The sequence below is a fragment of the Octopus bimaculoides genome, chromosome 2 (genome assembly GCF_046866305.1).
Source record: "Octopus bimaculoides isolate indiv1 chromosome 2, ASM4686630v1, whole genome shotgun sequence".
NCBI lineage: Eukaryota > Metazoa > Mollusca > Cephalopoda > Octopoda > Octopodidae > Octopus > Octopus bimaculoides.
Genome location: NC_142929.1, coordinates 78,785,472 through 78,800,471, shown reverse-complemented (window position 1 = coordinate 78,800,471; position 15,000 = coordinate 78,785,472). Strand labels below are relative to the sequence as shown.

At 38.5% G+C, this 15,000-nt stretch overlaps 1 long non-coding RNA gene across 1 annotated transcript in view; it reads right to left on the bottom strand.

The window, feature by feature from the left end:
- LOC128247109 (uncharacterized) overlaps positions 1 to 15,000 on the bottom strand; it is a 111,166-nt gene that overhangs the window by 7,812 nt on the left and 88,354 nt on the right. Inside the window, exon 2 of the long non-coding RNA XR_008263531.2 lies at positions 1,166 to 1,243. This is a non-coding gene — a long non-coding RNA (uncharacterized LOC128247109). The remainder of the gene's footprint in view (positions 1 to 1,165; positions 1,244 to 15,000) is intronic.

Here is a 15,000-nt window from a genome sequence, read left to right as displayed (position 1 = left end):
CAAGTAACATGTTGTTAACCGCAGACAGTCACCAACAACGACATCATTTCGTTGTATTGGTTACCGCACATGGTAGGATGGCATGCTAGTTTAGTCATCATTCAGTCGTCGTTTGTTCACATTAGTGACAGCAGTCTTACGTTAGAGTAACCAAATTTGATTATATTGGGTTTCAAATTTGATTGTGTTGAGTAAACAAATTTGATTATGTTGAGGTAGTTGACCAAAAAGGGCGCGACTGTTGTCTCTACGAACGGCAGGGACTAAAATCTTGCCCCTGTGTATGGGACAACCTGGCTTAGGGTGGTATATTTGGATTATCAGCTGCCAGTGGCTTAAAGTTCATTAACAGGACATGCCTCTGATGACAATTATAAGATAGTTCATTCTTCCTGTTTATGTATACAGCAGGTTGAGGGAGTATGCGCAGTCTCTCGCAGAGACGGAGTTCGTAATTGAGAATTACGGGTGAGAACGGTGGGGGTGTCATGCCTGTGTAGTGTTGTGTGATGCCCTTGGGTGATGTGAGGATGGTTCTGTAGACTACAGCCTTTGAGCAGCATGATCTTCCTAGTAAGCAGTTGGTATGGTTTTGAAAGTTACAGGTTGGGTTGTAGATTGGGAATTGCGTAAAAGTGCTTTGTGACTATTGTAACGTGTGATGTTTGAAAGGATGTTGTCTAAACAGAAATTACTGACCTTAACGTTGTAGGGATTGAATAGTTCATACTTATGAGTTCAAGGGAGATGCTTTTAATTAGCGTCAGGAAGCTATTGTCTATGTTAGTTGAAACTTCTAGTTGAATGGAGGATTGTGTGTGTGTGTGCACGCGTGTGTATGTGTATGTGTGTGTGCGCGCGTGCGTGCGTGTGTGTGTGTGTGTGATGGGGTGACTGGCACTTACTGCACTAACTCCAGAATTACGTGCCTCAATACCTTTGGAATTCTTAGCTTTGAATGTAAAAAACAATGTTCTTGCCTTTTCTTGTAGGTGCCGTTCTTCGGAGGGAACAATTTACATGCGTTATCTTGCGAATAATATAGTGCAGCAATAAGATAAAACATTACTACAACTACTACTACTACTACTACTACTTTTTTTAATTAATGTGCAGTATGTTGGTATCGGGCAGTGGCAAAAAATTATTATTAAATTATATTTACCAATCTCTCGCCTGTTTTTCATTATCTTTGTTGACAACAGCCATCTATCTCACCACCTCTGTAAAACGCACCCAATTTCTAGGAGAATAAATAACAGGTAGACGTAATAGTTGTTTCAAATTTTTGGCACAAGGCCAGCAATTTAAGTGGGAAGAAGGGGGAGGGGATAGTCAATTACATCGACCTCAGTGGAAAATAAAGTTTAATCGCAGATTTTATACTCTAATTCTGCATGGAACTTATTAACACTGCCATTGAGAAGCAATAAAAAATAGAGCTATTTATTTATTCATATTGTGACCCTATCAATGTTTATAAAGTCAAAGAATAGGGAATATTAAAATCGGGAATGACGTGAAGATATCTGACACAAAAATTTACAAACATAATTTCATTGAGATCAAATGTGGTGGTGGAGGTGGTGGTAGTGGTGATGATGGTGATGGTACCGATGGTGAATGTGGTGATGATAGTGTTAGTGATGGTAATAGTGATGATGATAGAGGTGATTGTGGTCATGGTGGTGAAGGTGTTGGTAGTAGTAATGGTGCTAGTGATGGTGGTAATGAAAGTGGTGGTAGTAGTGATGGTGATAGTGGAGGTGGTCGCGGTGGTGATGGTGGTAGTAGTAGTAGTGGTGATTGTGGTGGTGGTGGCAGTAGTGATGGTGATGGTGGTCTTCATGGTGGTGGTGTTCATGGTATAGATGGTGTTGGTGGCGGTTGTGGTGGTGATTATGGTGATGATGGGGATTTTTCTACTGAAGATGTGTCCTATGTGTGTGTGTTTTAGGAGCACAACCGTCCGTTCGTGTGCACTTAGAGACGTTTCTTATCGCATCCGACCAGATTTCTAAAAATAAACTGCCATATTTGTGCAATTCCAATTCACCGCTTAATAAATAACATTTAGTGCGCCCCCTGTTATTTTAGGTTTTTAGACCGTCTGGATGGTGGTGGGGGAGAGGATGCACAAGCTGTAACTAAATCGTCATCAAACGACAAACGCCTCCACTATCATCATCATCATCGTCGTCGTCATCATGATTATCGTCATCATCAACATCATCATCACAAATATCACTAGCACCACTATAAAAACGACAGCGGCATTATTACCGTCATCACCATCACTATCACCACTACCACATTCATCACCACCACCACCACCACCTCCACCACCACCACCTCCACCATGAGCACCACCACCACCGTCACCACAACCACCACCACCATCACGTAAACTCCAACATCACCACTGCCATCATCAACATATTACTTACTATTATTAGTAGGAAGGAGATAAAGTGAATCGGAGCAGCGTAAAATGAAGTGCTTTGCTCAAGAACACAACGCACCGCCTGGGTCGGAATTCGAAACAAGATGGGGGTTAAATTTCTCATGGTATGAGCGCATGAAGGTGCATAGCTCACTGGTTAGAGCGTCAGGCTCACAATCATGAAATAATGAGTTCGATTCCAGGACCGAGCTGTGATTTGTGCTCTTAAGCAAGACACTTTATTTCACGTTGCTCCAGTTCACTCAGCTGTAGAAATGAGTTGCTGTGTCACTGGTGCCAAGATGTATCGGCTTCGATGGCCTGGAGATGGGAGGCTGGTATGCGTGGGCGACTGCTGGTCTTCCATAAACAAACTTGCCCGAACTTGTGTTTCGAAAAGTAACTTTCTAGGTGCAATCTCATGAACATTCATAACCGAAGGGGTCTTTATGAACACAAGACAAAAGAGATTTATGAACACATCCCACCCATCTCTATTTTGTTGCTCAACGCAAGGTAAGCTTTACTGGCTACTGTTATCGTGATGACCAACTCGGCTATATCAGATATATTTTGGAGACTTCAGCGATCTAATAGATAATGAAGACCACTCGACTACATTGATGTAATTGGCAGATACACATATAACATGATGTGGAAGATATATCAAAGTCATGGCTGTCAGACAATTTCTGCGACCACATCACCCCAAACATCTGACTAAAAACCTCTTGATTATTATGTGTGGGGCGCAGTTGAGCGAGAGACCAACAAAACACCTTGTAACACCAAAGTTGTACTGAAAGCAAGAATTATGGTAGCATTCACCAGCTTAAACAAGGAGACCGTCCAAAAGAGTTACAGGAGATTCCGAAGTCGTCTGGAGGCCGTGGTTGAAGTCAATGATGATTTTATTGAATAAATTTACTCTTTAGTGTTTCAAGATATTTTTACATAATTTTGGTAAATATATCAGTGTTATTTTCATTTTTGCGTATTTAGATGATAGTTTGTCCATCACACCCTGTATGTGAGTGTGTGTGTGTGTGTGTGTGTGCGTGTGTGTGTGTGCGTGTGTGTGTGTGTGTGTGTGTGTGTGCGCGTGTGTGTGTGTGTGTGTGTGTATGTGTGTGTATATCTTTGTATTTGTGTCTGTCCCCCATTGCTTCACAACCAGTGTTGGCTTGGTTACGTATCCGTTATCTTGAGGTTTGGCAAACGAGACCCATTGAATAAGTACCAGACTCGAGAGAAGAATAAACTAAGCACCGTGGTCGATTTGTTCAACTAAACCTTTCAAGATGGTGCCCCAGCATGGCCGAAGTTCAGTGAATGAAACATGTAAAGTTTACATGTTTCGGTCACTGAACTTCGGCCATATATAACTTCTTTTTTTTTTTTTAAATCTTATAAATTCACGTCTGTAGACATTCTGGATATGATAATGTACAGAAAGTAGCTGGTATCTTATGTCCCATTGGTCACATACATCACGTGATTTCGGTTACTTGAATGGTGCACATTCTGTTTCTTCCACATTCTGTTCTTTATGTAATTCAGGCCTCCTGTAATGTGGATGATATGTTCCACAAAACTAAATGATATTTACTCAATACGTAGGTAGTTGTATTTAGGTCGTCGTTGGAAATAGGTCATGATGTTATAGTTTTCACATTGAGGCAATGACTTTCATTTTATGGTTCAGCTGCTAGGTTTCAATCATCTTTTAATGTTATACCGAATTACGTGGGAGACATAGATGTTACGGTGTCTTTCAGTATTGTTTCATTGATACACGTTAAGGTTATTACAATACGAGAATAAAATGACTATAATATATATATTTGTCAATTCAACTCACGCACTATATAATTGGTTTTCATTCAGTTTTATTATCATATCAGTTTCTTTGTCAAAGTTGTTTCGTCACACATCCTGGGATCTCTTTAACGATTGTCTGTCCTATGTATCTCTTTTTGTTCTGCTTAATTCAGTTTGTCTTTCTGTGGTATGTATCTTTACCTGTATATGCGTTTGTGTCTGTATCTGTGTATACATGCGCGTGTGTCTGAGAGAGAGAGTGTGTGTGTGTGTATGTGTGTGTGTGTGTGCGCGTGTGTGTCTGTGGTTAGTGTGTATTTTGTGTGCGTGTACAGGGGTTTGCTTACTGCATTGTTTATTTATTTATTTTTCTTCTTTCTCGTTCTGTCTTTAGTATATTTATGTGTGCCGTGTGTGTGTATATGTGGGTTTGTGTATTATACTGCCTGTGCCTTTCCCCCCTTCTCATTGTGCTTCTATTTATCAGGCTCCGTAAACGTAATTTATTAATATATTTATCTTCTCTTACTTGTTTCACTCATTAGACTGCGGACATGATGGAGCACCACCTCCTCAGATTTTAATCGAATGAAGTGACCCCAGAACTTATTTTTTAAAAACCTGATACTTATTCTATCGGTCTCTTTTGCTGAACCGCTAGGTTACGGGGACGTAAGCACACCAACACCGGTAGTCAAGCAGTGATGGGGGACAAACAGACACAAACGCACACACGCGCGCACGCACGCACGCACACACACACACACACACACACACACACACATATATATATATATTTATATTCCAGCAAGGCCACAGTCATTGCGTTGAAACGTATAAAAGAATATATATTTATATATACGATGGGCTTCTTTCAGTTAATATCTACCAAATCCACTCACAAGGATTTGATCAATCCGAGGCTATAGAAGAAAACACTTGCCCAAGATGCCACACGGTGTGACTGAACCCTGAACCATATGGCTAGGAAGCGAACTTCTTACCATACAGCCGCGCTTGCGCCTCCATCTGTGTGTGTGTATGTATGTGTATACACATATACATAAATATTGGGCAATAAGAATGAGTGCTCAACAGCACATTGGTGGATAAAGATTCTTTATTTATGTCTTAAGTCTCATGTCAAGAGTTTCATGTCAAGCAATACCTCAAAAATTACTTATCCTATAATCGAGAACATCGGTTCTCGCCTCCATTTTGGATGAAACTAATGGTAGCCTTAGTACACAAATCAATACACACACACACATGCACGCATGCACACACGCATACATAATGTATATATACATGTATGTGCGTATACTTAATAAGATATGTAATAATGTGTGTGTACGTGTGTGTGTGTGATAGGTGTTATAGATTAGAAAAAACAGTAGTACTCGGAGTTTCGAATGCCGGAGCGAAGAGCTACGATGCATTCTCGTCAGCTATTAATGGTTATTAATCGGCATTTGAAACTCCGAGTACTTTTAATGACAACCTTTTACTGTTTGTTCTAATTTATAACATATATAAATAACTCTCTATTTCTATAATATCGCGGTCTCATTCTTTTGTTGTTACATATCATTATTATTATTATTATTATTATTATTATTATTATTATTATTATTATTATTATTATTATTATTATTATTATTATTATTGTTATTATCATCATCATCATTATGACCGCGCTCAAATGAGTGAAACTAATAAAAGAATAAAAGAATATATATATATATATATATATATATATATATATATATATATATATATATTGTATAATCACTTCCATGTAAACAGATTCATCTTACTGAAAATAAAAGGCGTATTGTACAAAAAAGCAGCTGAAACGCTGCAAGCAAAAGTAACATGAATTTTAATTATTGAACACCTTGGTATGTTACTAATTTCATTTTCCAGTTGTGCTAGAGTAATTCTTTTTACTATAGTACAAGGCCTGAAATTTGGGGAAGGGAGATAATCGATTGCGTCGACCTCAGTACTCAGCTGGTACATATTTTATCAACTCCGAAAGGATAAAAAGCAAAATCGACCAAGGCAGAATTTGAAATCAAAACGTGAAGACGGACGAAATACCGCCAAGCATTTCGCCTTGGCGTGTTAACGATTCTGCTGCCTTCAATTGTACTAGAATAATGAGGTGGGATTTTGTTCGGTTTATTTCTTATAGAGTATGCAGTGTTTCTTCTTAAACATATTTCCTGTGAACCCGACGAAATTTTTTTTTTTTTTTTTTTTTTTTTGTCAGATACTTTTCAAAGAATGGACAAGATAGTTTGATTTGTCTTCTGAATGGAAGATTATTGCTATTCCTTCGGGTTAAGGGAGTCGATGTTTCTATGGAACTACTCACTTTAAACACTGCTTTTACCAGGCGTTTTGTAGTATCTGAGTTTCATAGGAAAGGAGTTTTTGTAATTGACTCTTGTGTATTTCGATTAATAAATATATGATAAAACCTAGGTTTAGCGGATAACTTTCCTTCCTGTTGTTAATTTTTAGCCCTAAGTCAAGCTTAGATGAGCAAACGTATGCTCAAAGGTATTCCAACCATGACTATCACAACTCCTCTCGGATTTTGCATATCTAGTACTACATTATCCAATGTTTTCCTCCCTATTCTCAACGCTCGCGTGTAAATTGGACGAATCGTAGCTATTTAAAATAGCAGATTAATAATAACAAAGTTATTTAGTACATACTTCATTAATTTCAAAGTTAATTGAAACAAGGGCGCTAAAAACCTTCCGTTAAAATTTCATGTTAATTTCTGTCCCAAACATCAGCTTAATAATAAACAGCTATTTTACTAAATTCTTCGTTATTTTCAAAATTAATTGAAACAAAGACAGTGTATTTTAACGATAACGGAAAGGTTAAGGGTTAATTTTAATCAATTTTTTGAAAACTGATAGGCTGTTTTCTCTCGAATCCCTACGTGCCTATGTGCACAAAATTAAATTTTAATGAAGAAAGTTTTGTCGATAATACTGAATATTTTATTACAGTATATATGAACTTGAAAATATTAAGTTCATTTCGGCATGAATCTCTGAGAGTTTATAAATGTGCATTCTGAGATAAAGCATGGATAACCTAACATTAAAGGTTGCCATTGCACAGATAATTCTCCATGTGACCCTCTTGTATTATTTATGTTTACACACGCACGTTCACTCATCCACCCAACTTCTCCCAATACATACAGACACAAGTACACAGATGAACAACACGTGCACATATATTCGTATGTTTAAAAAAAATGCTTAACCGTCACTCGCAAGCGGGTACGACCTTGTAGCTTGTACCACACTTTCATTAATTGGTTGAAGTGCCTGTGTAGTCGTGAGGAGACATAGACACCAACATGGTCATAGACCCAACGAAAGACAGGGGATGTGACAGCTAGAGGTAGAGAGAACTACACCAGTGGTCAGCTGGTATGCATTTTCAATAAGTCAGGAGCGAATGAAATGATGCACTTTACTCAAAGACACAGAGGTTCCACCTGGCACAGGAATCAAACCCACGTCCGCGTGATCGTGAACCCAACACCATAACCATGAAGGTCACGCAGCTTCACATGAGAACTAGCACCAATCTTATAACGAGAAAAGAGTTGCCTTTGATTTCAGATCAAAAGAATTGTAATGTTGTTCCTTCTTTATACATGACTTTCAAAATTAGTTTAAATCAGACCCATACCAGACACTGTATGCTGTGGGAATTCAAAAAGGGTTCATCAGCAATGGAAGCGCCAAAAAAATTATTCATCCAGTCTATGGAACGATGGCTTGGCCAATTTCACTCGGGACTTGTTTTTCTCTCAGATTCCCCTCGATCTGGACGATTAAGTTCTATCGCTATTGTGCTTCTGAAAACCGTGTTTTAGAAAAATTCAGAGCAAACGGCACGAAAATTAGCAAAATGGTTTAATTCAAGACATACTTCGATCATAAAACACCTTTATGAACTAGGAAAAGTGTTTAAACTTGGTTAGTGAGTCCCTCATCAACTGATTGGTTTTTAATTAAATAGTAGCTCTCTTCTCGTCACTAAAGAGTAGACTTGTCACCTAACCTTTACTGGGCAGAGTCATCACAAGTAATGAAGAGTGGGATGCTTTATAATCATATCCATCGAAAATGACACTTTGTACCTAATGAAGTAAGACTGTCCATCTCCAAAACCAGGACTACACCTGAAAATGTTATGCTCTGTGTTTGATGAGATACGAAGAGTGTTATCTGTCACGAAGCGTTAAACCAAATCGAAAGAGTTAATGTGGAGAAATATTGTCGTCAATTGCACAAAAGAAATTGCGGAAGAGCGCCCATCATTTGCCAGTCGTAAAGGGGAATTGTTCTTACAACATAATGCAATGCCACAGATTGTGCAAGTCAACAATTTGCAAATAGATGGGATTATGTTATCAATAATGAAGGGAAATATTATCTTCATTAAATATATCAGTTAAGATCAAGGATGCATTCGTTTCTTTCCCCTCTTGAAATGTGACAGGACTTTCTCTTCAATCTAATGATTATGTACTTTTTACATGGGTCAATGAGAGAATTACCAGATATATTTATCTTTTACCTGGTGATGGTTTGTTTATGTCCCCATGACTTAGAAGTTCGGTAAAAGGAGACCGAGAGAATCAGTACCAGGGGTCGATTTGTTCGACCAATCCCATCAAGGCAGTGCCTTAGCATGGCCGCAGTCCAACGACTAAATAAGTAAAAGATGAAAGATAGAGGTAGGCAGACAGACAGACAGATAGGTATTCGCCATGTTGGACCACTGAATTCAACACGTTTTTTTTTTTTCATTCTCTCTCCATTTTTTCTCTATTTATCTCTCATTCCTTTCTGTCGAAGAGCGTAGGCTTGAAACGTAAAGGACTTTTCCATTTTGCCCCAGCTTGAAACTAATACACTTGCTTGTTGTTCTTACACCTGTCTTTGTTTTTCTATAAATTTGAACTAGATAGATAGATAGATAGATAGATAGATAGATAGATAGATAGATAGATAGATAAAAATATGTGTATATATGATATACATAACTGAAAAGTATATGTATATATTTGACGCAGCTTCTGTACCCAAGTTGGTTCAAGATTAAACGTATGATAGTGTCCTCTCTACTGGAACACGATAACAAGAAAACAACGTGTGTTCTGACGCCAAAACAGAAAAGTTCTTCATAAAACCTATACTGGCTGACAGAGAAAAAGTATTCTAAAGTCTAGACAGAAGCAGACCTTCCTGTTCTCTCTCACATTTTTCTTTTTTCTTTTCTTTCTCCAATCTTTCTCACCTCTCTCTCACTCTCTCCTTCTCTGTCTCTATCTCTTTCTTTCTTTCATTCACTTTCTCTCTGTAAAACTATCCCACCCTTCTTATTTCTCTGTATTTTTGTTAATGTAGCTTCCACCTATCCGCTTTCTCTCTTCTCTCTCAGTGCAATTTCCATTCGAGTAATTATACATATATATTATATACAATATATTACATAAATAGTCCAAGAGACATTTTTGGAATTAGTAGAAATAGTTAAACGTTATGGCCAGTGCCTGATTTAATCTATAGGTTAGGCAGACTAACGTCTAGAGTTCCAAACGTCAGGAAGCCTCCAACAATTAGAGCATGTGGCATTACATTTATACCATGGTTTACAATTGTTGCAACAACGTGCAGGTGACCAACCAAACATTATGTCAAAAGATATAGATGGTAACGACGATTTAGTCAGGCGTATTATGTAATGCATATCACATACTCCCCCCCCCCCCTACCACCAGTCATTTAATCATAAACGATCGAAGAAATACAATATATAAAACACATTTCTTATTGCGCTTGAATAGGAAAAAATTTTACATTGGATCAGATAGACAGAAGACAGACAGACAGAAGACAGACAGACATAAGACAGACAGACAGAAGACAGATAGACAGAAGACATACAGACAGAAGACAGACAGACAGAAGACAGACAGACAGAAGACAGACAGACAGAAGACAGACAGACAGAAGACAGACAGAAGACAGACAGAAGACAGACAGACAGAAGACAGACAGACAGAAGACAGACGGACAGATAGATAGATAGATAGATAGATAGATAGATAGATAGATAGATAGACAAGCAGACAGATACATACATACATACATACATACATACATACATACATACATGCATACAAACATACATGCATACACATAAGCACACCGTTACATATAAACATTCACGCACATTTCCTAACAGTTTCTCTTCAAATTCAACACGAAGACTGAGCCGAAGTAAATATATCGATGAATCTGTAATGGTAAATAATCATATGCATGAAAAAGGATGAAAATCAAAACAATGGCAAAATATTCATTCTTAGTATCTTCCGGCAGATTTGAACGTTAATGTGTTAACCGCTGTTGCATTCGTCTACAGTAAACAACTTCTCTTTTTGGAAAATATGTGTTCAAAACACACTCGACCCAAATGAAATAAGGAGATTTCGTAACACCGATGTATTTCGACCTGGTTGTGTCTATTTAGCTAAAGCTACACCCGGATCAATGAATCTAAACAAGAATTGGGGCTCTTGTTTATAGAATTCAGCTCATTCAATGAAGGAATGAACAGAAGAACATCGTAGATGCTGCATCAAGGAGAAAAACATTATCGCTGTTGCATCAAGAACAACGTAGTTGTTACTGCGAAAGCGTCTGTGTAGATGGTTTGGGTTCAAAAGAGATGATGGTGGGGTCAGTAAAATGTTGCTTGAACACCGGTCAAGGCTTGACAAACCTAGGATGAGTCACCTAGACGAGGGTGTATATTGTATGACCCGAAACTACCAGTGACTCCTGGATACAGTACTGACGATTTATCCAAGTATTGCATCTATAGATTTATGTTGAAGTAAAAGAAATGTATATCGTCGGCGTCATAGATGGTGTGGTACTGGAAGATGTCCAAGACAACTGTTTTACAATAAAAATGTTCTTACATTTCAAATTACATCTCATGTGATTTCTTGCCTTATTTAAAGAGGTAGATTGCTACTTTCAGGGAAATTTGGTTGGTATTTCTATCAAGTCGATCGAAAACGTAGAGGCTACCGATCGTTGGCATATACGAATATGGTTATGTGTACATATGTGCGTATGCATACTAAAGTATGTGTGCATGTTTGTGCGCTTACATATGTGTTTGTTTCTGCTTGCGTAGCTGTTTGTGTACTGGCGTATGTCAGTGTGTCTTTGTGTGTGTCTGGGAGTGTTCGTATGTATCTCATTATACGTATGTGTATGTTTATATAGGTATTTGCAGATGTGTGTGTGTGTGTGTGTGTCTGTGTGTGTATGAAAGCCGGATTGCGAGTTTGCCTGATTGTGTTTGCTCGTTTGTGTATGTGTCTTCTAGTTTGTGTTTGATTGCGTATGTCTGCATATCTTTGTGCGCGTGCGCGCATGTCTGTATGTCTGTCTGTCTGTCTGTGTCTCTGTGTGTGCGTGCACGCGCGCATCTAAAATGCCAATTTCGTATGTCTGCCGTCTGACAGAAGATTGTTCGTCTTAAAGCAAGAAGTGACTGAATGTTTTGCTAGATAAAAGTCGACAAATACAGCATGACATAGTGTATGTGTGTGTGTGTGTGTGTGTGTGTGTGTGTGTGTGTGTGTGTGTTTGTGTATGTGTGTGCGTGAGAGAGAGAGAGAGAGAGAGAGAGAGTGGTGTAGCGTGTGCAGCTAAACGGGTCATTGCGAGACGACCCGGATAACTTACTGCAAGAAAAGCCAGTTCGCAAACACGCACGCGCACGAATGTACATATACGCAAACGCGAAGAAACACACACATACACACAGGCACCATGTAAACAACGTGCATACACAAACATGTGCACATGTGTGTGTGTGTGTGTGTGTGTGTGTGTGTGTGTAAATACATATACAATATACGAAGTACTTCTTTTGTTGATCTTTCTATCATGGAACAGTACATTATATATGTAATGCATTTAGAAAGCATGGCTGCAAGCTGGGTGAAATGCTTAGCGTATTTCGTCTGTCTTTACGTTCTGAGTTCAAATTCTAACAAAGTCGACTTTGCCTTTTTTCCTTTCGGGTCGATAAATTAAGTACCAGTTGAGGATTGGCGTCGATCTAATCGACTGGCCCCCTCCCAAAAAATTTTGGGCATAGAGTAGAAAATAATATATTTATAATGTACTGTTCCGCGACATGTATTATATATATTTATATATTATATGTATATATATTTATGTACATATATATATATATATATATATATATATATGTATACATACATACATATAAATATCTTTTATTCTTTTATTTGTTTCAGTCATTTGACTGCGGTCATGCCGGAGCACCGCCTTTAGTCGAACAAATCGACCCCAGAACTTATTCTTTGTAAGCCTAGTACTTGTTCTGTCGGTCTCTTTGCCTCTCCGCTAGGTTACGGGAACGTAAACCTACCACCATCGGTTGTCAAGCGATGGTGGGAGGACAAACGAAGACACACACACACACACACACAAATATATATATATATATATATATATATATATATATATATATATATATATATATATATATATATATATATATATAATTATATGTATTTCTTCTATCTTAATGAATAAAAATTCTTCGGATAGAATAAATGGGTTAATAGAAACCAATGTAGCAAAGAACACGAAATAACTGTGGTGTAGTTCCTGTTTTTAAGGCAGGAACTCCTTGAAATTTTGGGTATTTGAGTATATTTAAAAATTTAAGGAATGGAGAAAACGCATGTTATAATTGCATACTTTATTCCTACATATGTTTCAAAGGATTACAACCTATGTGATCCATAGGGATCTGTGATATTAAAATTGTAACCTTCTCTTCAGGGAATGCATAGGAATCATCTTTAACGTAAGACATTATGACCGAGTATGAAAACAATAGATGGATAAGGTTATGACGTGATTCATATGTGTGTGTGTGGCCTGCTTGTTTGTTGTACCTTGTTTATCATTTTGTCCATGTTCTTTCGCCACGTCATGTACCCAGATATGTATCTATATGTACATGTAGATGAAGGTATGTACATACATGTACATATATATATACATATGTTCATATATTGTTTGTATCACACGACAGAACGCACGCGTTACCTTTACACAGTAAGTTTGAACTATTTTTCTAACGCGACTCTCTCTATCTCTATATCTATCTCCCCCTCTCGTTCTTCCCTCTACTGTTCTTCGCCTCTCCCTGTCACTACTATCTCTCTCTCTCTCTCTCTCTCTCTCTCTCTCTCTCTCTATCTCTATCTCTCATTGCTCGTCCTTCGCCTCTCACTGTCACTACTACTATCTCTCTCCCTCTCTACCTCTCGTTGCTCACTTTTATTCTACTTCCTCCCCTTCTTCTCCCTCTGCTACTCTTTCTCCCTACCCGGTGCTGGTCACGTGTGTCCGGTTGCTATTTCTCTTCATTCTTGGACTCCTCGAGCTTCGCACGTACTTCTTTTAATTTGTGTTCGTGGGAAGAGCCATTTTAACGATGCGTACTGCCCTACCTCTTCGAAACGCCGGTGTTTTAATGGTGGCAGCTGATGAAGGATATGTTCACTATGTGGCCTGCTTGTTTGTTGTACCTTGTTTATCGTTTTGTCCATGTTCTTTCGCTACGTCATGTACCCAGTTATGTATCTATATGTACATGTAGATGAAGGTATGTACGTACATGTACATATATATGCATATACTCATATATTGTTTGTATCACACGACAGAACGCACGCGTTACCTTTACACAGTAAGTTTGAACTATATATATATATATATATATATATATATATATATATATATACATATATACGACGGGCTTCTTTCAGTTTTCGTCTACCAAATCCACTCACAAGGCTTTGGTCGGCCCGAGGCTATAGTTGAAGACACTTTTACCCAAGGTGCCACGCAGTGGGACTGAACCGGGAACCATGAGGTTGGGAAGTAAGCTACTTACCACGTTTACATATATATATATATACACACACACACACACACACACACACACACACACACACACACACACACACACACACACACACACACGCGCACATGATTGCAATCCTGTCTACTACGTAATATATCTTGAAGTGATGTAGTGTAGAGGTTTGCTAACGGAGCTGTGGTGGTGGTGGGGGAGGGGGGAGAACCAAGCTGTCTTTTGATGGTGTTATTAATTTAAGATCTTTAGATAATCCACTCTTAAGATAACCCTCGTCGCTCTACTAACGGCCACCACCACCCTTCCACTGCCATCGCTGTAACTCTTGCTAACACATCACCTCATGTCGTATACACCACCGCCCGCCTATCACAACCCTTATCTCCGCCATTTTTGTGTGAAGAACACTGCTGCTGCTGTTGCTGTTGTTGTTGTTGCTGTTGCTGTTGATGATGATGTTGATGATGACGACGATGACGACGACAACGACGACAACAGCAATGATGATGATGATGATGATGAGGATAATGATGGTGATGATTATGATGCTGTTGCTTTGCTGCTGCTGCTGTCCCGGGTCATCCTTTGATCGAGCAGACCTACGATGAAAAACTGCTATTGGCTGCTATTTCTAACTGACCGAACATACATACATATATACATTCGTTGGTTCG